Here is a 21,934-nt window from a genome sequence, read left to right on the forward strand (position 1 = left end):
TTTAGCTGACAATGCCTCATTGGCTAATTTGGTTTTACATCTCATATGTGAGGGTGGGTTTTATCATTGTATATAAGTTTTAGCACACATCCTTTCGCTCTTTGTGTTCTTCACTCTAATGCCTTTAAGCTGGATGTTTTAATGTGTCACAGAGTGGCTGACTTTTTCGTTTTATTTTCATGGTCAGCCAATCATGGTCTTTTGCTATCTTGTTTCTACCCCTTCTACCTCTTTCTTGCTTCTCAGTAGTTTTCTTTTTCTGTTTTGTCCATAGTAGTGTTGGTCATCCTTTTGTCATTCTTCTGGTTTTTTCTGTTTTTTCTTTCACCTGTTATTGTGCTGTAAGTCACCATTCTTTTCTTCTTTCCCTTGTGCAATTATTTTCCCAGTAACAAGGGACCAATGACCTAAGTTTGGTCTGTCCCCCCCCCCTTTCTACCTAATTACCTACCTACCTACCTACCTACCTACCTACCTACCTGTTTCTTGATCTGTCACCAGGGTAGCTTAATGGTCAGCTCCCTCAGCCCTTTCTCCTGCTGAGTGACTTTAGTTGCCACCATCCTGTTTTGAGCTCTCTGAGAACATGTTAGATAGGTTACCTCTTGACTGAATTCGATCAACTCAATCTCATCTGTCTTAACACTTGAGTACACACATTCCTTTCAGACATTACACACACCTATTCCCATTTTGACATCTTGTTCTGCACTGCCCAGCTTGCCCATCATCTCCAGTGACCATTTCTACCTGACATGTACTTGAGCAACAATGTCCTGTGTGCTATGCATTTGCTGACTCCTGTACCATCTATGTCTAAACACAATTAGCAGCTTTCTAAGGCCAATGGATGTTGCTCCCCTGACTACTTTCAATGAATATCATCTACCAGCTGGGTGATAACCAGGTAGAGTACCTTATCAACAATATATTAACCACTGCAGAATGTTGTGTACCTCGCTTTACTTCTTTCCTGCACCATGTCCTGGTCCCCTTGTGGACTGAGGCATGTCATGATGTGATTCACTTCTGGAGATGTGGTCTCCCTTTATTGTCATCCTATGATGATGGCAGACTGTATTCATTACAGACAGTTGCATGTGCAATGTCATTGCATTCTCTGGAGGTAGCAAAAAATTTAGATCGATTTCCTTTACTACTACTTTTAACAGTTTCACTCCCTCTTCTGTCATGTGTGACAACCTACATCATCTTTCTGGAACTGTGGTCCATTCACAGATGACTGGTGTAATTGTAGCAGATGGTGTTATTATGGACTCAATACCTATCTCCAATAGCTCTGGACACTATTTTGAGGAGATTTTGAGCTGCACCCACTATCACCCCACTTTCCTCCATTGGAAACGAGTGGAGGCGACTCACATGATAGTGTTCTCTTCTCAGAATCATTAATGGTACAATGCCCCTTTTACTATGAGGGAGCTGGAAAGTGCTCTCACTTCATCCAAATCCTCTGCCCCAGGGCTGCACAGTATTCACATTCAGGTGTTCCCCCAGGGGTCCACAACTATTTTGTGGATACGCCCGTGGCAAGCAGGGACCCCAAGCTCGTGCAGCTCTTTCCTTTCTGGGTTGTGTACCTTTCCTTTCCACATCCCTCCCTTCCTCCCCACCCCCCCCACCACCACCACCACCACCCGTACCGTGTCTGTCCTTACTTTATCGTTCCCTTTCCTTGATTTTTCTCATTACCTTCTTCTCCGGTGCATCGTTTGAGAATTCTTCTCAGTTTTCCATTTCTTTGTTCCTCCCTCCCTCCCTCCTTCTTTCTTTCCTCTCTGTGCATGTCTGATGGCCGACCCTCACTTTAGTGTGTGTAGCTGGTGATGGGGTAATGGGAATTCCCTGCACAGGGTAGACAAGCAGGATACGTACGTACCCTCTGGTAAAGGTCAGGCCCAGGTAGGGGTGATCGCCAAAGCTGGCACCTTCCAAACATGCCAATTGGTCTCCCCATCCATTTCTTGGGAGGTGTGACCTGAGGTGTGGACAGTCACCTAAAGTGGGAGTGTCCTCAGAGAGGCTCCCCATTAGGAAGGAGCACGCCATTGGAGACGCTGGTAATCATGGGGGGGGGGGGGGGGGGGGGATACTTTCACAATGGTTTCTTCTATTTATACTACTTCTACCCAAGAGAGAAAGCTAGACGAGTCTCAAACACAGAAAATTCTGCCACCAGTGCTGAAGTTCCTAGTCATTTCTCGGTCTGACAAAGGTCAAGACTTCTACAGTCAAACCTTTCATTGTTCAGAAATGTGTTGTTACAATTGCAGGTCCTGTAAAGTCATCTTCCCAGTTATGAAATGGCACCTTGTTGTTAGAAACAAACCGGCCACTGTGGCCGATTGGTTCTAGGCACTTCAGTCCGGAATCACACTGCTGCCGCAGTTGCAGGTTTGAATCCTGCCTTGGGCATGAATGTGTGTGATGCCCTTGGGTTAGTTAGATTAAAGTAGTTTTAAGTCTATGGGACTGATGAACTCAGATGTTGAGTCCCATAGTGCTTAAAGCCATTGAACAATTTGTTAGAAACAGACAGTGCCTTCCAGACATACAAATTGCTTCGAACTACACTGCTACACACCTTACCTGTCTGAGTGGAAGTACATCACACTTTACTTACCATGCAGGGTGGTTTATACAAGGTCACTCAACAGATCATCAAATGAGGACATTCAAGATTACCTGTCTGATCAGGGAGTAATGGCCATACATAGAGTAATAAAAAGATCTGAAAAGGAATTGGTATCAAGCCACACTCTCTTCTTGATGTTTGACAGAGTTCGGCCTCCACTAAACATTAGAGCAGGATATGAGAATTTCAGTTCACCCTTACATCCACAACCCTACATGTTACCATCTGTGTCAGAGATATAATTGTACTAGACATTCATGTTGCAATATAGCCAAGTGTGTTACATGTGGCAGGGATGCCCATGAGGGCAGTGTATGCCAGTCTATGACATAGCTCCATTCAGTAATTTGAAACTACCCTCAAAAGTTGTGCGTTCAATTAATGACTTGACAATTATAAATTTCAGAAAAAATCTTCAGCAGTTAGACTGGGATGAGGTGTACAAGGAACCTGATGCTAATTTAAAATATAACTTATTTCATGATACACTTGTAAGATAATTTGAAAACTGTTTCCCCAAGAAAGTAGTTAAATCTAATTATAAGAAACCATGCAGAAAACCTTGGCTTACTAAAGGAATAAAAATATCTCCTAACCACAAAAGGGGACTGTATCTAACAACAAGGAAGTGTAGTGACCCAGAAACAGCCAAATATTATAAAAACTACTGTGCTACATTAAGAAAGGTTATTAAAAAGTCCAGAAGCATGTGCATCATGTCAGAGATTAATACCTCTGATAACATAATCAAAACAATTTGGAATATTATTACAAGGGAGACAGAACAACCAAGAGTACAGGACGATGGCATCACCATCAAAGCAAATGGAAACTTGATAAACAACAAGCCGGAAGTCGAAACATTTTGAATAATCATTTTTTAAATGTTTTAGAGGAAATAGGATCTAAATGTTCATTAGAAGAAGCAATGCAGTTAATGGAAGAGGCCTTACCCACACCATTTGATCCAACTGAAATTCCACCCACCTCTCCTTCTGAAATTAGGAAGATAATAAACTCTCTCAAGAATAAAAGCTCACGTGGAATTGATGGTATTTCCAGCAGGAGAATAAAAGCTTGTTCCCAAGAAATAAGTGGGATTCTTAGCCACATATGTAATAGGTCTCTGAAGCAGGGTATTTTCCCAGGTAGACTATGCCATTGTTAAACCACTGCATAAAAAAGGGGATACATCTGATGTCAACAACTACCACGCAATTTCTCTTCTGACTGCCTTATCCAGAATTCTTGAAAAAGTAATGTATTGTAGAGTAGCTTCACACTTTTGTAAAAATAAAGTTTTAACAAAATGTCAGTTTGGTTTCCAGAAGGGTTTTTCAATGGGAAATACTATATATAATTTCACTGATGATAAATTAAATGCTCTGAGTAACCAGAAGTCACCCGTTGGGATTTTGTGGGGTATCAAAGGTGTTCGATTGTGTATATCATGGAATACTTCTACATAAGCTGAAGTACTGTGGTATGAATGGGACAGTGCTCAAATGGTTTAAATCATAACTGGAAGAGTGCAGAAAGTTGAAATAAGCAGTTCACATAATATGCAAAAAACTGGTGATTTCTCAAACTGGGGAACAATCAAAAATGGGGTGCCGCAAGGTTCAGTCTTAGGTCCTCTACTGTTCTTGATATACATTAATGACTTTCCATTCTATATTCATGAAGATGCAAAGCTGGTATTTTTTGCCAGTGATAAAAGTATAACTGTCACACCCGACAGACAAGAATTAACTGGTGAATTTGTAAATGATGATTTTCAGAAAATCATTAAGTAGTTCTCTGAAAATGGTCTCTCATTAAACTTTGACAAAACACAGTATATACAATTCCACACAGTAAATGGAATGACACCATTAATAAATATAGACTTTGATCAGAAATCAATAGCTAAGGTAGAATATTCAAAATTTCTAGGTGTATCCATTGATGAGGGGTTGAACTGGAAAATCCCCACTGAGTATCTGCTGAAAAGTTTGAGTTCAGCTACTTACACTATTAGGGTCATTGCAAATTTTGGTGATTTACATCTGAGTAAATTAGCTTACCATGCATGTTTTCATTCTCTGCTTTCGTATGGCATCATATTCTGGGGTAACTAATCATTGAGTAAAAGTGTTCATTGCACAAAAGTGTGTAATCAGAGCTGGAGCTCATCCAAGATCATCCTGCACACACTTATTTAAAGAGCTAGAAATCTACACTGTAGCCTCACAATATATATATATTCACTTATGAAATTTGTTATTAACAATCCAAACGAATTCTAAAGCAATAGCAGTGTACATGACTAAAAGACTATGAGAAAGGATGATCTTCACTACTCTTACTAAATCTAACTTTGGCTAAGAAGGGGGTAAATTATACTACCACAAAAGTCTTTGGTCACTTACCTAATAGCATTAAAAGTATGACAGATTGCCATATAGCATTTAAAAGGAAATTAAAATAATTTCTTAATGGCAACTCCTTCTACTCATTAGATGAATTTTTGGATATAGTAAGTGGGTAATTTCCCAACCACTACAAAAGAAATTAGTAAAAAAAATTTTGAGTGTCATGTAATATTTTTTCTAATGTAATATCTTGTATAGACACCTATTATTAACTTGACACATTCCACATCATTGCAAAGTGTCGTATTCATGATCTATAGAACAAGTACTAATCTAATCTCTCTAATCTAAATCCACTTTCATCCCCTCATTGCATCAACTGTATGGGCGACCATGCTTCTTCCTTTGGAGACTGCCCTACTTTCAAAGATGAATGCATTATTCAGGAAATCTGAGTGAAGGAAAAGGTGTCTATCTTTGCTGCTCGTAAGTTATTCACCAGTAGAAAGCCCACTGCTCCCAGCGGGTGAATATAGCACCATCCTCACCTCTTCCTGACCTACTAAGGAGGTACCCACACAGACTTGTGACCTCACCTTCAGCGCCACAGTTGTCAGATCGGCCAGCTCAAAGATCCCACACTCAACCTCCCCGCTATCACCTGCTTACTTTAAGGCTCACCCTTCATTGGTCCTGTTAAATCATGGGCTCCAAAACCTGATGCCCAGACTTCCAAAAAGAGTCTGCTTGTGAAGATTTTTTACGTACCCAGAACTCACAACCATCAACTCCTGCTCCATCTCAACGCCCTGCTTCTAAGAAGGCTCATAAGAAAAACAGTTCCTCTCCTTCCCTGCCACAGCATGTCTACAGTGCCACCCAGTGTTGGCTGCCCTTGGCCATCTTCTGTGTCGCAGAGATGCACTGCTGGTGGCCGACCAACCAGTCAATCACTGGTGGCAGGACCTGCCTCCAAACAACCTATGGATCAGAATCTTCTGCCTCAGGCTGATTGCCATTCCACTCTGTCGGCCACTGACTCTCAGTGGCTGCTGAGTTGACAGTAACTGTGGGGGATTTTTAAAATTTTTTGCCTCCTATGTCAATTATCCATTGGAATATCCATGGAATTCACTCCAATCAGGGTGGACTGTCAATCCTCTTATGATCCTACTCACCGATCATCTGTCTTCAGGAAACAAAGATGTGTCTCCATGATCACTTTGTCTTCCCTCATTTCCAGTCAGTCCAGTTTGCTCTCCCGTCTTTTGATGGTGTTCCAGCACACAGGGTGGGGGCTTATGATTCTTCTTTGTGATACTATCCAGTATCACCCAATCCCCTTGCACAGTTCCTTCCAAGCTGTCAATCCAGTTTTCCCCTTTCTGGATTCACCTTCTGTCTTTTTACCATATACATTCCATCATCCACACCAGTGGCAAGAGCCGATCTCCTTCTCCTTGGTCGGCCTCCCCCCCCCCCCCCCCCCCACCACCACCCCGCACCCACCTTGCTGGTTGAGGACTTAATTGTCCACCACCCACTTTGGGGATCTCTGCATCCATATCATAGAGGTTCCCTATTGATTGACGTCTTCCACCAAGTGGATCTTGTTTGCCTCAACACTGGGAACCTTCATTTTCGTCTGCTTCCACATCAACCTACTCTCATTTGGACCTATCAATTGGTACTGTTGAGATAGCTCGGCACTTTTAATGGTTCACTCTTGCTGATACACACTCAAGTGACCATTTTCCACTTGTCCTTCGATTACAGCCACAACTGCCACCTATGGGCCCAAGACGCTGCAAGTTTTCCCAAGCTAATTGGACACTTTTCTGCTCTCTTGCAACATCTAATGCCCATCAGTTTCCTAACATCGATGATCAAGTCATGCATGTTATGGAAGCTATTCTTACAGCTGTGGAACATAGGAAACCTCGCACCTCCCATTTGCTCTGGTGCCTCCCAGATCCTCGGTGGATCGAGGTGTGCCATGATGCAATACATGAGCAGAGACATTCTCTTCATGTTTTCAGTGATCATCCTTTGCTAGCCAACTGTATCCATTATAAGCAGTTGTGTGTGCGCGATGCCATCACATCATATGCAATAGCAAGGAGGCAAGCTGTGATTTCTTTACCAGCTCCTTTAATACCTCCACTCCCTAGTCAGTTGTTTGGAGTCAAATCCAATGGCTATCTGGCATGTCCAGTTTTTACCCAACCTGTGGGCTAACTGTCATGCTGGATACCATTAGTGCAGTGTTTTTCAATCTGTGGGTCATGATTCCCTGGGAGGTGACAAAGCCTTGCTCGTGAGATTGCAGTCACAGAAGAAAGCAGTTGCAGCATGGGTGGTAACATATGTTTCATGACAATCTTAAAAGTTAAGAAACTTCTCCATTTTGTGCTCACTAAGAGTGAAGGGAGAAGACAGCAAGTTGTCCACTCTTGCTGGTGAACTAGGACAACTGATCATAGTGACCGAAAACGCACAACTAAGCCCCTGCCAACACCACCTCACCCCCACACCTCTACCGTGGCAAAGAATATATCATCATCTCTGTCTGCAGAGTACTGCAACCTCTTCCCACAACTGCACTTGATTTGTCAATCAGTATAGTATCAATGGAAAGAAAATTAAATGTGTTGCTTTTGAAATTGCTGACATACTTTTATTATGGTTCTTGGGGTCGCAAGAATATTTTCACTTGGAAAGGGGTCACATATTCAAAACTGTTGAAAAACACTGCCTTAGTGCACCCAGTTACAATCTCTAACTCAATGGGTCAACACTGTGCTGAGATTTTGAGTTCTTCTAATTACCCACCAGTCTTTCTCCCAAAGAAACAGGTGGCAGAATAGCGACATCTTGCTTTTTCCTCTCAAAATCACAAAATCTGTTATGCCATTTATGCTGTGTGAGAACACGCACATGCACTCTCCTCCTCTAACTCATCTGCTTCAGGACTGGATGGTATCCACATCTAAATGTTGCTTCATCTATCATACCCTAGTCAGTGTTACCTGTTTTTCTTTTATAATTGACTTTGGGTTGACAGCACCTTCCCAGGAGATGGTGGGAAGCTGTTGTCATTCCTGTTCTGAAACCTGGGAAGGGTTAATGTCTCCACTCCAGCCATTGCTCAATTTCTCTCGTGAGTAATGTACACAAGGTTTTGGTGTGTATAGTAAATTGCCATTTAGGTTGGTGGCTGGAGTCCCGAAGTCTTTTAACACCTGCCTCATGAGGTTTCCGAAAGCATTGTTCCGCAATTGACCACCTGTGTTCTCTCCTCTTATATCATGAACAATTTTCTCAGGTAACGCCAAACAGTACCTATATTTTTTAATCTAGAGAGGGCAAAGGATAGCTGTTGGAGGACAGGCATCCTCCACACTCTGTTCTCTTGGGCTTTCGAGGTTGGCTACCCACTTCTCATCCATGAATTTATGATAGAGCACACATTTAAGGTGCTAGTGAACATTATCCTGTACTTTCTCCTAAGAAAACTGGTTGCCCCATGGCTCCATGCTAACTGTTGTACTGTTTGCCCTTGCATAAAGCCAATTATGGATTGTCTTCTTCCTGATGTCTTGGGCTCCCTCGCTGTTGACAATTTTGCAATCTACTACAGTTCTCAATGGACCAGACTTCTTGAATGATGTCTTCAAGGATGTCTTTATCACCTCCACTCCTGAAGCATAGAAATTGGCTTCAGATTTTCTCCCATCAAGACAGTCTGTGTAAATTTTTGGCATCGTATGGAGTATTATACACCTTGATCATCTACACTAATACTGGATTCAGAGTTTCTCCCTGTAAGATAGTCTGTGTAAGTTTTTGGTGTTGTGTGGAGTTCTATCTGCCTTCCCTACATCTAGGCCCTGTTAAGCTTCCATTTGCAGATGTCTTGAGACTTAAGTCTGACAGGAAACAGTTCTGGCCCTCCCATGTTTCATATTGTTTGGCTCATGGTCTGTGATCCCTCAACACTCTGTGTTCAGAGTGGTACCTCCTGGGGAGTGGGCCAATTGGTCTTCCTCTGCCCGTATTGCTCATTAGTGCACTGGAAATTGGACTGTGGAAACATAGTTCACTCCTTTACCCAGCTGCCTATTCTTCAGCGTCTAGATTCTGTCCACCACTGTGGACTGTGTTTAGCTTCTGGAGCTTTATACACTAGCCCTGTGGAGAGCCTTTACACTGACACTGCTGAACATCCACTGTACAATCAGCAAGCTGTCCTTCTGAGTTGTAATGCTAGTCATATGTCTCCCATGCCTGCTCATCCGACCGTGCCCTTTCTTTAGATGCCTACTTGGATTTGAGGTATGCAGGCAGTCCGTACTCTCTACTGTCATCAGGAGTCCACTTCCTTCATCTGCTACATTCAATTTCCTTCCATTTCCCTAGAACTTTCATGACAAGTGGGGGTGCAATAGCACCTAGGCTTTGCCCCTGGGCCTGCCTCCTCTGTAACCTATGTCAGCTTCCCAAGGATAGTCACCCCCAAAAGTTTATCGACGGACATTTGCTGCTCTTTGCTCACAAATGGAGGATGCCACATTTATTTAAATTATTTACACTGATGGCTCTCAGACCACCTTTGGTGTTGGGACTGCCTATATTGTTGACGGCACCCCTATTAGATTTCAGCTTCCCAACCAGTGTTTGGTTTTTACTGCAGAGGTTTATGCTGTTAGCCAGGCTGTCCAATACATCCATCACCATCAGTGGATGCAGTATATTATATGCTCAGATTCGCTCAGCTCTCTTCTCAAGCTCCAAACTATCTATCCCATGCACCCTCTAGTCCACCACATTCAGGACTGCCTCCACATGCTCCACTTGGGGGGGCATTTGTAGGTCATGTTGGTATATGTGGAAATGAGGCATCTGTCGTAGCAGCAAAGGCTGCTGTCCCTCTTCCTTGGCCTGCTGTTTGCATGTCTTACTTTGCTGATCTACACAGCATTTTATGTTGTTGTGTTGCTCTTTTATGGCACACACATTGGTCTGCACTTCAGGATAATAAATTATGGGACATAAAACCTCTTCCCAGTGCTTTAATCTCTACCTCCCTCAATGGGAGGGAATTTTAACTAGACTCTGGATTAGGCACTGTCTTTTTAGCCATCGACATATTTTAAGTGGTGATCCTCCACTGATTTGTCCCAACTGCTCTGTCATGGACGGTGAGACATCTTTCACTTCAGTGCCTCTATTTTAATGTATTATGAGCCTGTTTACAGCTGTTACATGATACATCTTCCCCTTTAGAAGATGATGCGTTCTCATCTGATGGTGTCCTTGAGTTTATACATGTTAGTGAGATGAGATCTGTCATTTGTAGCTCTTTTCAGGGAAAACCACCCCCTTCAATGGCACCTTGCTATGATTTCCTTAAGCTTTTAGTTTCCCTTCTTGAGTTTTGCCCCCATTGCTACTGATTTAAATTTGCTGTTTTTCACATTACTGAGCCACAGAATGGGCGCTTATGACCATAGCTGTTTAGCGCTGTGAAAACATAAAAAAAATAATAGAAAAGCAGTCAGGTGTTGCAGTACCTCTCTTTTGCAGGAAATCATGATCTCCCTCATATGTACCCTCACTTTTGAACAGATGGCATTTTTACCGAACACTGGAGTGAAGCCATTGTTACACCCATACGTAAGTCCAGTAAGAACAAACACCTTCCTTCTAGCTACTGGCCCCATTTCTCTCTCTAGCTTTGTCTGCAAGGTGATGGAACCTACAGTTCATGGCCAGCTGGTATTGTGCCTGGAGTCTTGCAATCTACTAACCACTACACAGCGTGGATTTTATGCACACTGCTCTACAGTTGACCATCTTGTCATTTTGTCATCCCATGTTGTGAATAACTTTCTGTGGAAATAAAAGGCTATGGTAATTTTTTCTGACTTGGGGGAAGCCTATAACACCTGCTGGACTGGTACTCTCTGTAATCTATACATGTAGGATTTCCCATGCTGCCTGCTCCATTTCCTTCAGAAACTTTGAAAAGATCATGTTTCCAAGGTATGTGTGTGTTCAGCCTTATTTGACATCATTATCCAGGAGAAGGGGTGCTTCAAGGCTCCAGCCTGAGTGTCATTCTCTTTGTTATAGTCATTAATCCTACACTGTGGCCTGTTACCACCCCTTTCCCTCCCACAGACAGCTCTGACTTCCTTTTCATCAACAACTTCATGATCTATTACAGTTCTTCATGGATTTGTCTCCTTGAGTGACTTCTACACCAATGTCTGAATTGTGTCCACTCATGGAGCATCGACAATGGCTTCTGCTTTTCCACTCATAAAACCATTTGTATGAATTTCTGTTAACACAAGCTTCTTGCACCATCTTTGCATCTTGGAGCTGTTGCTCTTTGGTTCACTAAAACTATGAAATTCCTTAGATTTGTGCTTGTTAGGAAACTTTCTTGGTCTTCCCACATGTCTTACCTGGCCACCTGCTGTACCTGGTCCCCCATTGTCATGTGTGTCATAAGTGGTATTTCCAGGGAAGTGTATCTGACAACCCTCCCCCATTTATACTCATCCCTTATCTGTTTACAACTAGGCTTTGGGTGTTTAATTTATTTATCTGCATATCCCTCCATCTTAGATGATCATTAAACAGTCCACCATGGCCAATGGCGACCTTTACCTGAGCTCAGTTGAGAGTCTCTTTGCAGAAGCTGGTGTACAACCACTGTCTTACAGGCATAATGTGTGCCTCTGGGGATACTCATACTGTTTGTCTGCCATGCCCTGCCACACATCCTGTTACCTTTTTTGATGATACCTCAACCACCAGTATGGGGTGTGGCCTTCATCACTGTTATATCTTGGAGTTTGCTTTTGTCTACTGTTCTGGCAGCTTAACTTCTTGCTACCTGTAGTTTTCCCAATGGGTGTGAAGCCCTCACCACCTTGTCTTCATGTGGCAGCCCATTTATATCTCAGAATTAATTTGCTTACCAAGGACACTAGTCTGGAATCAGTGTACTGCTGCAAATTACTCAATCTCTGCATGCAACTTATCGACAGTACCTTCTTGTACACTGATGGCTTTAAGAATGATCATGGTGTTGGGTATGCTTATTCATTGGCACAGACCATTTTCGGTCAGCTTCCATCACACTGCTCAATTTTTACTGCAGGACTCTTTACCCTCTATTAGGCCACTTACTACACCTGGTGACACAGGTTTTTTAATTGTATCATAAGCTCCAATTCTCTCAGTACCATTCAGAGCCTCATTGTGCTGCACATGGTCCATGCCTTAGTGCAATGAGTCCGTTAAAGCTTAAGCTTGCTCACTGTTGAGGGATGCACTGTGATTTGCATGAGAGACCCCGGTCATGACCGTTGGATGAGAGATGAGCTTGCTGTTGTTGATGCCATGGCTGCATCCTCCTAGATCGGCCATTCCTTTCGATGATCTCTGTGTTGCTGTCAGTTGGCAAGTGGTGTCACTTGGGCATCACTTCTGGTCTTTGCTTCATGGGAAACAAGCTCTGGGAAATTAAATAGCTCCTTTTGGCCCTCTGGTCTCAAAGACATAATTTTAACTAGCTTGCATATTGGGCACTGTCTCTTTAGCCATCACCATTTAATTAGTGATCCCCTACCACTTCATGCTTACTGTCATCAACCTTTGATGGTTTGACATTTCTTGACCAAATGCCACTTTTTGAAGAGCTTACATTTCAGTGCACATTTGTCATCTGTGATATTTGTCATTTTAGTAAACAATTCGAAGGCTGTTGTTAACATTTTACTGCTTCAGTCACAGCAATACTGCAAAGGACATTAAATTTTGGGTTAGGGACCTCTGATTTCTCCACTGTGTATTTTTAGGTCTTTCCTTCCATTGATTGGGCTTAGCATATAGTCACTTTTAACTTCTTTTACGTATTGGTGTATGAAAGTTGTGACATGGGTGTTTATGATCTCAGTCATTTTTGTGCCCCAATGCAAAAAAGGCAGTAGATAAGGAAATAAGTGCTGGCCATTGCAGCCAAGCGGTTCTAGGTGATTCAGTCTGGAACTATGCTGCTGCTATGGTCTCGGGTTTGAATCCTGCCTCAGGCAAGGATGTGTGCAATGTAAGTAGCTGCTATCCAAATCCAAAACTTTATTGTATCACAGGGGATTATTCTGTGCAATCAGTTTGGCTTCCCGCAAGGGAAAAATACAACAGATGCCATAAATAATTTCATAGAAAAAATTAGCACAGCTCTAGACAAAAACAGTAAGGTAGCCAGAATTTTCTGTGACCTATGAAAGGCATTTGATTCCGTAAATCACTCCTTGCTAATCCACAAACTAGAAAAATATGGGAGTAAGGGTGCAGTACTTCAATGGCTTACTTCTTACTTATCTAATAGAAAGCAAAGAACAATCATCTCTTCATATGGTGTAAACTACCATTCAGAGTGGAAAACAATAACACAGGGTGTCTTGCAAGGTTCAATCCTCGGTCCAATTCTCTTTCTATTGTATGTCAACGACTTACCATTAAACATAAATTCACCATCCATTCTGTTTGCTGATGACACATCTGTCTTGATAGAAAGTGAAGAAGCAGAAACAATCCCTGATAGTCACTGGTACATTAGACAGGCTAGAGTCATGGTTCCATTTAAATGGTCTGAAGCTTAACATATGAAAAACAAACTTGATTCAATTCAGAACCAAACAGTTAAAATACCAGGAAATCAGTAAAAATCAGAAAAGTGAAGAATTAACAGAAGTCCATTCCACCAAATTTCTGGGTCTACACCTCAATAAGAATTTAAACTGGAACACACACATGGAGTACCTCCCCCCTGCGGGTCCGGGCATTAGAATAGGCCCGAGGTATTCCTGCCTGTTGTAAGAGGCGACTAAAAGGAGTCCATCCCCCTCACGGGGGTAGTTAGCGCCTGCGTCCGGAGACGGACGGTTCCTCGACCTATTATTGTGGTCTTTTTGGTTTTCTACTTCTCGTTTCTTCCTTCCTTTTGTTGGTTCCTTTCTTTGCTCTTCTCCACCTCACTGTCTTCCTTACTCTTTCCCTTGACTTCTCCTTGCCTTCTCATTGCCTTTTTCTCCTTGCCTTCTCATTGCCTTTTTCTCCTTGCCTTCTCATTGCCTTTTTCTCCTTGCCATCTCATTGCCTTTTTCTCCTTGCCTTCTCATTGCCTTTTTCTCCTTGCCTTCTCATTGCCTTTTTCTCCTTGCCTTCTCATTGCCTTTTTCTCCTTGCCTTCTCATTGCCTTTTTCTCCTTGCCTTCTCATTGCCTTTTTCTCCTTGCCATCTCATTGCCTTTTTCTCCTTGCCATCTCATTGCCTTTTTCTCCTTGCCTTCTCATTGCCTTCTTCTCCTTGCCTTCTCATTGCCTTCTTCTCCTTGCCTTCTCATTGCCTTCTTCTCCTTGCCTTCTCATTGCCTTTTTCTCCTTGCCTTCTCATTGCCTTCTTCTCCTTGCCTTCTCATTGCCTTCTTCTCCTTGCCTTCTCATTGCCTTCTTCTCCTTGCCTTCTCATTGCCTTCTTCTCCTTGCCTTCTCATTGCCTTCTTCTCCTTGCCTTCTCATTGCCTTCTTCTCCTTGCCTTCTCATTGCCTTCTTCTCCTTGCCTTCTCATTGCCTTTTTTTTCCTTGCCTTCTCATTGCCTTTTTTTTCCTTGCCTTCTCATTGCCTTTTTTTTCCTTGCCTTCTCATTGCCTTTTTCTCCTTGCCTTCCCATTGCCTTTTTCTCCTTGCCTTCTCATTGCCTTTTTCTCCTTGCCTTCTCATTGCCTTTTTCTCCTTGCCATCTCATTGCCTTTTTCTCCTTGCCTTCTCATTGCCTTCTTCTCCTTGCCTTCTCATTGCCTTCTTCTCCTTGCCTTCTCATTGCCTTCTTCTCCTTGCCTTCTCATTGCCTTCTTCTCCTTGCCTTCTCATTGCCTTCTTCTCCTTGCCTTCTCATTGCCTTCTTCTCCTTGCCTTCTCTGGTCTCCGCCTCGGCGTTTGAGACAGTCAGTCCTCTTTCTCCCTCTCTCTCTTCTTTTTCCTCTTCTTCCTTCCTCCCTGTGCGTGTCTGAAGGCCAACCCACGTGTTCCCACGCGTAGCCGGTGACGGGGTAACGCGTAAGTCCCCACCCTGGGTAGACATGTAAGGCACGCGCGTACCCCCTGGTAAAGGCCAGGCCCGAGGAGGGGTGATTGCCTGAGCTGATACCTTCTGACCATGCCGATTGGTCCCTCCGTCTGTTTCTCGGGAGGTGTGACCTGAGGTGTAAACATTCACCTAAGGCGGGAGTGCCCTCTGAGAGGGTCCCCACAAGGAAGGAGCGCGCCATCGGAGACGCTGGCAATCATGGGGGATTCCTCCGCAATGGATTTCACTCCATCTCTCTCGACTTTGACCCAAAAACGAAACGTGACCAGCCAACAGTGACAAAAGTACTACCGCCTGCCCCACAGTTCCTCATAGTTTCTCGATCTGAGGATGGAAAGGATTTTTCCTCTCTCAACCCTTTCGTTATTCAGAAGGGCGTAGATGCCATAGCCGGATCTGTCAAATCTTGTACCAGGTTGCGTAACGGCACCTTATTACTAGAAACTGAGAGTGCCTTTCAGGCACAAAAACTGCTTCGGGCCACCCTCCTGTACACGTTCCCTGTCCGGGTGGAAGCCCACCGAACTTTGAATTCGTCTCGTGGTGTAGTCTATACTAGCTCCCTCGATGGATTGACTGACGAGGAGCTTCAATCTTTCCTCGCTGAGCAGGACATGACGGCTGTCCATAGGGTCATGAAAAAGGTCAAAAATGACCTTGTACCGACCCGGACACTTTTCTTGACCTTCGATAGTGTTAAGCTGCCATCGCGCATCAAGGCAGGCTACGAGGTTATTTCTGTTCGCCCCTATGTCCAGACACCTACGCGCTGCTACCAGTGTCAGCATTTCAATTACACTCGACAGTCTTGTTCCAATGCGGCTAAATGTGTCACTTGTGGCAGGAATGCCCATGAGGGTGACTGTCCACCTCTGTCTCCTCGTTGTGTGAACTGTCAGGGTGACCATGCCGCATCCTCCCGCGACTGTCCTGTCTATAAGGAAGAACGCTGTATCCAAGAAATTTGGGTCAAAGAGAAAGTGTCCACCTCGGCTGCTCACAAGCTATTGGCTAGTAGGAAGCCCACGCTGCTCCCAGTGGGGAAATACAGTACTGTCCTTGCCTCTCCTCGCACTACCCGGGAGGTGGCAACCCAGACATGCAATCTGACTTTCAGCACCACGGTCGTCCGTTCGGCCAGTGCTAAGATCGCGCGGTCGACGTCTCCTCTTCCTCCCATCACCCCACAGACACCAGCCCCTTCCTCAGCTTCTGCTAAGACGAAGACCCCGAAGTCAGATGCACGGGCCTTCAAGAAGGAACCATCCCATGCAGACTTCCTCCGTACCTCGACCTCCCAGCCTTCGACCGGTACTTCCACCAAACGTCCTTCCAAAAAGGCGCATAGGAAGCACAGTTCTCCTTCTCCGCCACGGCGCATCTCTTCTCCTGCGCCACCCAGCGGTTGCCGCCCCAGGCCGTCATCCGTTTCGCCTGGCCGCATCGCCGGTAGCCGTACATCTGGCCGTTCACCGGCGGAGGAAGCTCCCCCTCCCGGCCATCCTCCCGAGATGGCCGATGACCCTATAGACCCAATGGACGATGACTGTCCACCTACTGATAGCGGCGGCAGTGCTCGCTCGAAGCCAGGCCCTAAGCGGCCTTCGAGGTGACCCCTTCTCTCATCTTCCTTTTCTTACGATGGCACTTATTCACTGGAATATTCGCAGCATTCGCTCCAACCGAGAGGACTTGAAGTTGCTGCTCCGCTTGCATCGTCCGCTCGTCGTAGCCCTCCAGGAAACGAAGCTACGCCCATGCGATCACATTGCCATGGCACACTACACCTCTGTGCGTTTTGACCTACCCCCTATGGTAGGAATCCCAGCTCATGGAGGGGTTATGTTGCTGGTCCGGGATGATATTTACTACGATCCCATCACGTTGCACAGCGGCCTGCAGGCAGTCGCCATCCGCATTACTCTCCCCACTTTTACGTTTTCCTTTTGTACCGTTTACACGCCCTCGTCATCTGCCGTTACCAGGGCAGACATGATGCAACTTATTGCTCAGCTACCTGCACCGTTTTTGTTAACTGGAGACTTCAATGCCCACCATCCCCTTTGGGGTTCTCCAGCCTCCTGCCCGAGGGGCTCCTTGTTAGCAGACCTTTTCAACCAGCTCAATCTTGTCTGCCTCAATACTGGCGCCCCTACTTTTCTTTCGGACACATCTCATACCTATTCCCATTTAGACCTCTCTATATGTACTCCCCAACTTGCACGCCGGTTTGAGTGGTATGCACATGCTGATACATATTCGAGCGACCACTTCCCATGTGTTATCCATCTCCTGCAGCATACTCCCTCTCCGTGCTACTCTAGTTGGACCATCTCCAAGGCAGACTGGGGGCTCTTTTCTTCCAGGGCGACCTTTCAGGATCAAACCTTCACAAGCTGCGATCGTCAGGTCGCACACCTCACGGAAGTCATTCTCGCTGCTGCTGAATATTGCATCCCTCACCCTACTTCTTCTCCACGTCGCGTACCGGTCCCCTGGTGGACCGCAGCATGTAGAGACGCTTTACGTGCTCGTCGACGTGCTTTACGCACCTTTAAACGCCACCCTACAGTGGCGAATTGTATTAATTATAAACGATTACGTGCTCAGTGTCGTCGTATTATTAACGAAAGCAAGAAAGCCAGCTGGGCTGCTTTCACAAGCACCTTCAACAGTTTTACTCCTTCTTCTGTTGTCTGGGGTAGCCTGCGCCGGCTATCTGGCACTAAGGTCCACTCCCCAGTTTCTGGCTTGAAGGTCGCGAATGAAGTCCTTGTGGCCCCTGAGGCTGTCTCCAATGCCTTCGGCCGCTTTTTCGCCGAGGTTTCGAGCTCTGCTCATTACCACCCTGCCTTCCTCCCCCGCAAACAGGCAGAGGAGGCTAGGCCACCTGACTTTTGCTCCTCGAATTGTGAAAGTTATAATGCCCCATTCACCATGCGGGAACTCGAAACCGCACTTGGCCGATCACGGTCCTCCGCTCCAGGGCCTGATTCTATTCATATTCAGATGTTGAAGAACCTTTCTCCTGCGGGTAAAGGTTTTCTTCTTCGTACATACAATCGCATCTGGATTGAGGGACATGTTCCCGCATGCTGGCGCGAGTCTATTGTTGTCCCGATTCCTAAGCCGGGGAAGGACAAGCACTTGCCTTCCAGTTATCAACCTATCTCGCTTACCAGCTGTGTCTGTAAAGTGATGGAGCGAATGGTTAACTCTCGATTGGTTTGGCTGCTTGAGTCTCGACGCCTACTTACCAATGTCCAATGTGGATTTCGTAGGCGCCGCTCTGCTGTTGACCATCTGGTTACCTTGTCGACCTTCATTATGAATAACTTCTTGCGGAAGCGCCCGACCGCGGCTGTGTTCTTTGATTTAGAGAAGGCTTACGACACCTGTTGGAGGGCGGGCATTCTCCGCACCATGCATACATGGGGCCTTCGCGGTCGCCTCCCTCTTTTTATTCGTTCCTTTTTAATGGATCGACAGTTCAGGGTACGTGTGGGCTCTGTCCTGTCCGACACCTTTCGCCAGGAGAATGGGGTGCCACAGGGCTCAGTTTTGAGCGTCGCTCTCTTCGCCATCGCGATCAATCCAATAATGGATTACCTCCCAGCTGATGTATCAGGCTCTCTTTTTGTGGACGATTGTACCATCTATTGCAGCGCGCAGCGTACACGTGTCCTGGAGCGCTGTCTTCAGCGTTCTCTTGACCGTCTTTACTCCTGGAGTGTCGCCAATGGCTTCCGTTTTTCTGCCGAGAAGACGGTCTGTATTAACTTCTGGCGCTACAAAGAGTTTCTCCCACCGTCCTTACAACTTGGTCCCGTTGCTCTCCCAATCGTGGAGACAACCAAATTTTTAGGCCTTACCTTTGACAGGAAACTTAGCTGGTCTCCACATGTGTCATATTTGGCCGCCCGTTGTACCCGTTCTTTAAATGTCCTCCGTGTTCTGAGTGGTATGTCGTGGGGAGCGGATCGAACCGTCCTACTTCGTCTATATCGGTCGATCGTCCGCTCCAAGCTGGATTATGGGAGCTTCGTATACTCCTCTGCACGGCCATCCATCTTACGCCGCCTCAACTCCATACAACATCGGGGTTTACGACTTGCGATCGGAGCATTTTATACCAGTCCCGTAGAGAGTCTTCATGCTGACGCTGGCGAATTGCCACTCACTTACCGGCGCGATATACTGCTTTGTCGGTATGCCTGTCGGCTACTGTCAATGCCTGACCATCCGTCTTATCGTTCCTTTTTTGATGACTCTCTTGACCGTCAATATAGGTTGTATGTCTCTGCCCTGCTACCCCCTGGAGTTCGCTTTCGTCGCCTCCTTCAACACCTTAATTTTTCACTCCCTGCAACCTTTCGAGTGGGCGAGAGCCACACGCCACCTTGGCTCCAGGCTCAGGTCCGCGTTCACCTTGACCTCAGCTCGCTCCCAAAAGAGGTCACCCCCAGTTCGGTCTACCACTCCCGTTTTTTGGAACTTCGTTCGAAGTTCATCACCATGACTTTCATTTATACAGATGGCTCTAAGACCAATGACGGGGTCGGGTGTTCCTTTATAGTCGGGGCACAAAGTTTCCAATACCGGCTCCATGACCATTGTTCGGTCTTCACAGCTGAGCTCTTTGCCCTCTACCAGGCTGTTCTTTACATCTGCCGCCACCGACATTCTGCTTGTGTCATCTGCTCAGATTCTCTGAGCGCCATCCAGAGCCTCAGTGATCCGTACCCGGTTCACCCTTTCGTACACCGGATCCAACGCTCTCTTCAGCGGCTGGTGGACGTCGGTCCGCCGGTTAGCTTTATGTGGGTTCCTGGCCATGTCGGTATCCCTGGGAACGAAGCTGCAGATGCCGCGGCCAAGGCTGCGGTCCTCCAGCCTCGGACAGCTTCTTGTTGTGTCCCTTCGTCCAATTTTAGCAGGGTCATTTGTCGGCGCGTTGTGTCGCTGTGGCATGCCGATTGGGCTGCACTTACCGACAACAAGCTTCGGGCCTTAAAACCTCTTCCCGTGGCTTGGACGTCCTCCTCACGCCCTTCTCGGCGGGAGGAGGTCGTTTTAGCAAGGTTAAGGATTGGACACTGCCGGTTCAGCCATCGCCATCTGCTGACGGCTGCGCCGGCGCCGTTCTGCCCATGTGGGCACTTGCTGACGGTTAGACACATTTTAATGTCCTGTCCCGATCTTAACCAACTGCGCCTCGATCTTAACCTGCTAAGTACTTTCGATGACATTTTAGCGGATGACCCACGAGCAGTTGCTCGCGTTCTTCATTTTATCAATTTGACAAACCTCTCTAAGGACATTTGATGATGTTGTTTTTTAATCCTATGCCTGTCAGTCTGTTTTTTATCGTGTTTTCCCTTTTAGTTGTTGTTTTAAACTTGTGCCTCGCGGTGATAATGACCATTGAAGTTGTGCGCCCTAAAACCACAAAAAAAAAAACATGGAGTTCGTGTGCAGCAAACTGGTTAGCTTTGCATGTGCCATTCATGTATTATCAAGTGCTACTAACATGTCCACTCACAAAGTATCATATCTAAGTTACTTTCAATCAGTGATAAGATATGGCATTATTTTCTGGGGGAGATCCAATAATATATCTCGTGTACTGAAGCTCCAGAAGAAAATTATCAGAAATATTTGCACTGCACAGCAAAGAGGAACATGTCATGTCGTCCATTGTTACAGAAAGTAAAAATTTTGACTGTCCCCTCCCTATACATATACGAGCTAATGATATTTTTACACAACAAACTGGAATTGTTAATTAAAAACCAATTTGATCATCCATACAGTACAAGGAATAAAGATATTTTATTCTTCCTGCCCATAGATTGAAATTGTATGCTCAGACCCCATGATATAAGGGCATGAAAGTCTACAACAAACTTAAAGGCAAAAACATTCCAAACATGGAACTAGGAATACTAAAAAAGAAGTTACATGAAATTCTTTTATACAAATGATATTACTCATTAGAGGAATTCATGGAAGATGAACTGATGATTTGAGGAGAATCCAACCACAAATTAGCATTATATAGTGGGAAAAAAAATTGTCCATTATCGAGAAAGATATTTACCTAAGCTGGAAAATAAGAAAACATAGATACTGCTACACAGACTAAATATAGTTTTAAAAATTAATATTAGATTCTAGTTTGTAATTTTTGACATGTTTCCTGTACCATAATCACATGATTTGTAAGTGTATGTTAAGAGACTAATAAATCACAATTCACAATAGTTAGGTTTAAGTAGTTCCATGTCTAGGGGACTGATGACCTCAGATGTTAAGTCCCATAGTGGTCAAAGCCATTTGAATTATTTTTAAGGAAATAAGTTCTGGCTTGCATGAAGGGAATGTGTTAGGATCCTCAAATTTTATGGTAATGAGTAGAGAAACAAAATTAATAGACATTGTCTTTTCACAGGTGAGTTATCTGTGATGTACTGCATAAACATTGTCAGGTGTTGGTAAACTTTTGAAGTGATGCAATGATTGTCAAATTGCTTTGAATGTGACATAGTATAATATTAAGTAATTTTTGTAAGTTTTCTTATTTTTTTCATATAACTTGTATAGAACCAATTTGTTTCAGGGATACGAAATCCTCCTCCAGGATTGGTACCCAGTGTTAATAGAGAGAGAACTCCATTTGGAAGGAATCAGGTATAGTTACAGGATGCTACATCTGATAATGACCATTCTTAATTTATTATTATTTTTTAAACTTATT

The sequence above is a fragment of the Schistocerca cancellata genome, chromosome 8 (genome assembly GCF_023864275.1).
Source record: "Schistocerca cancellata isolate TAMUIC-IGC-003103 chromosome 8, iqSchCanc2.1, whole genome shotgun sequence".
Lineage (NCBI taxonomy): Eukaryota > Metazoa > Arthropoda > Insecta > Orthoptera > Acrididae > Schistocerca > Schistocerca cancellata.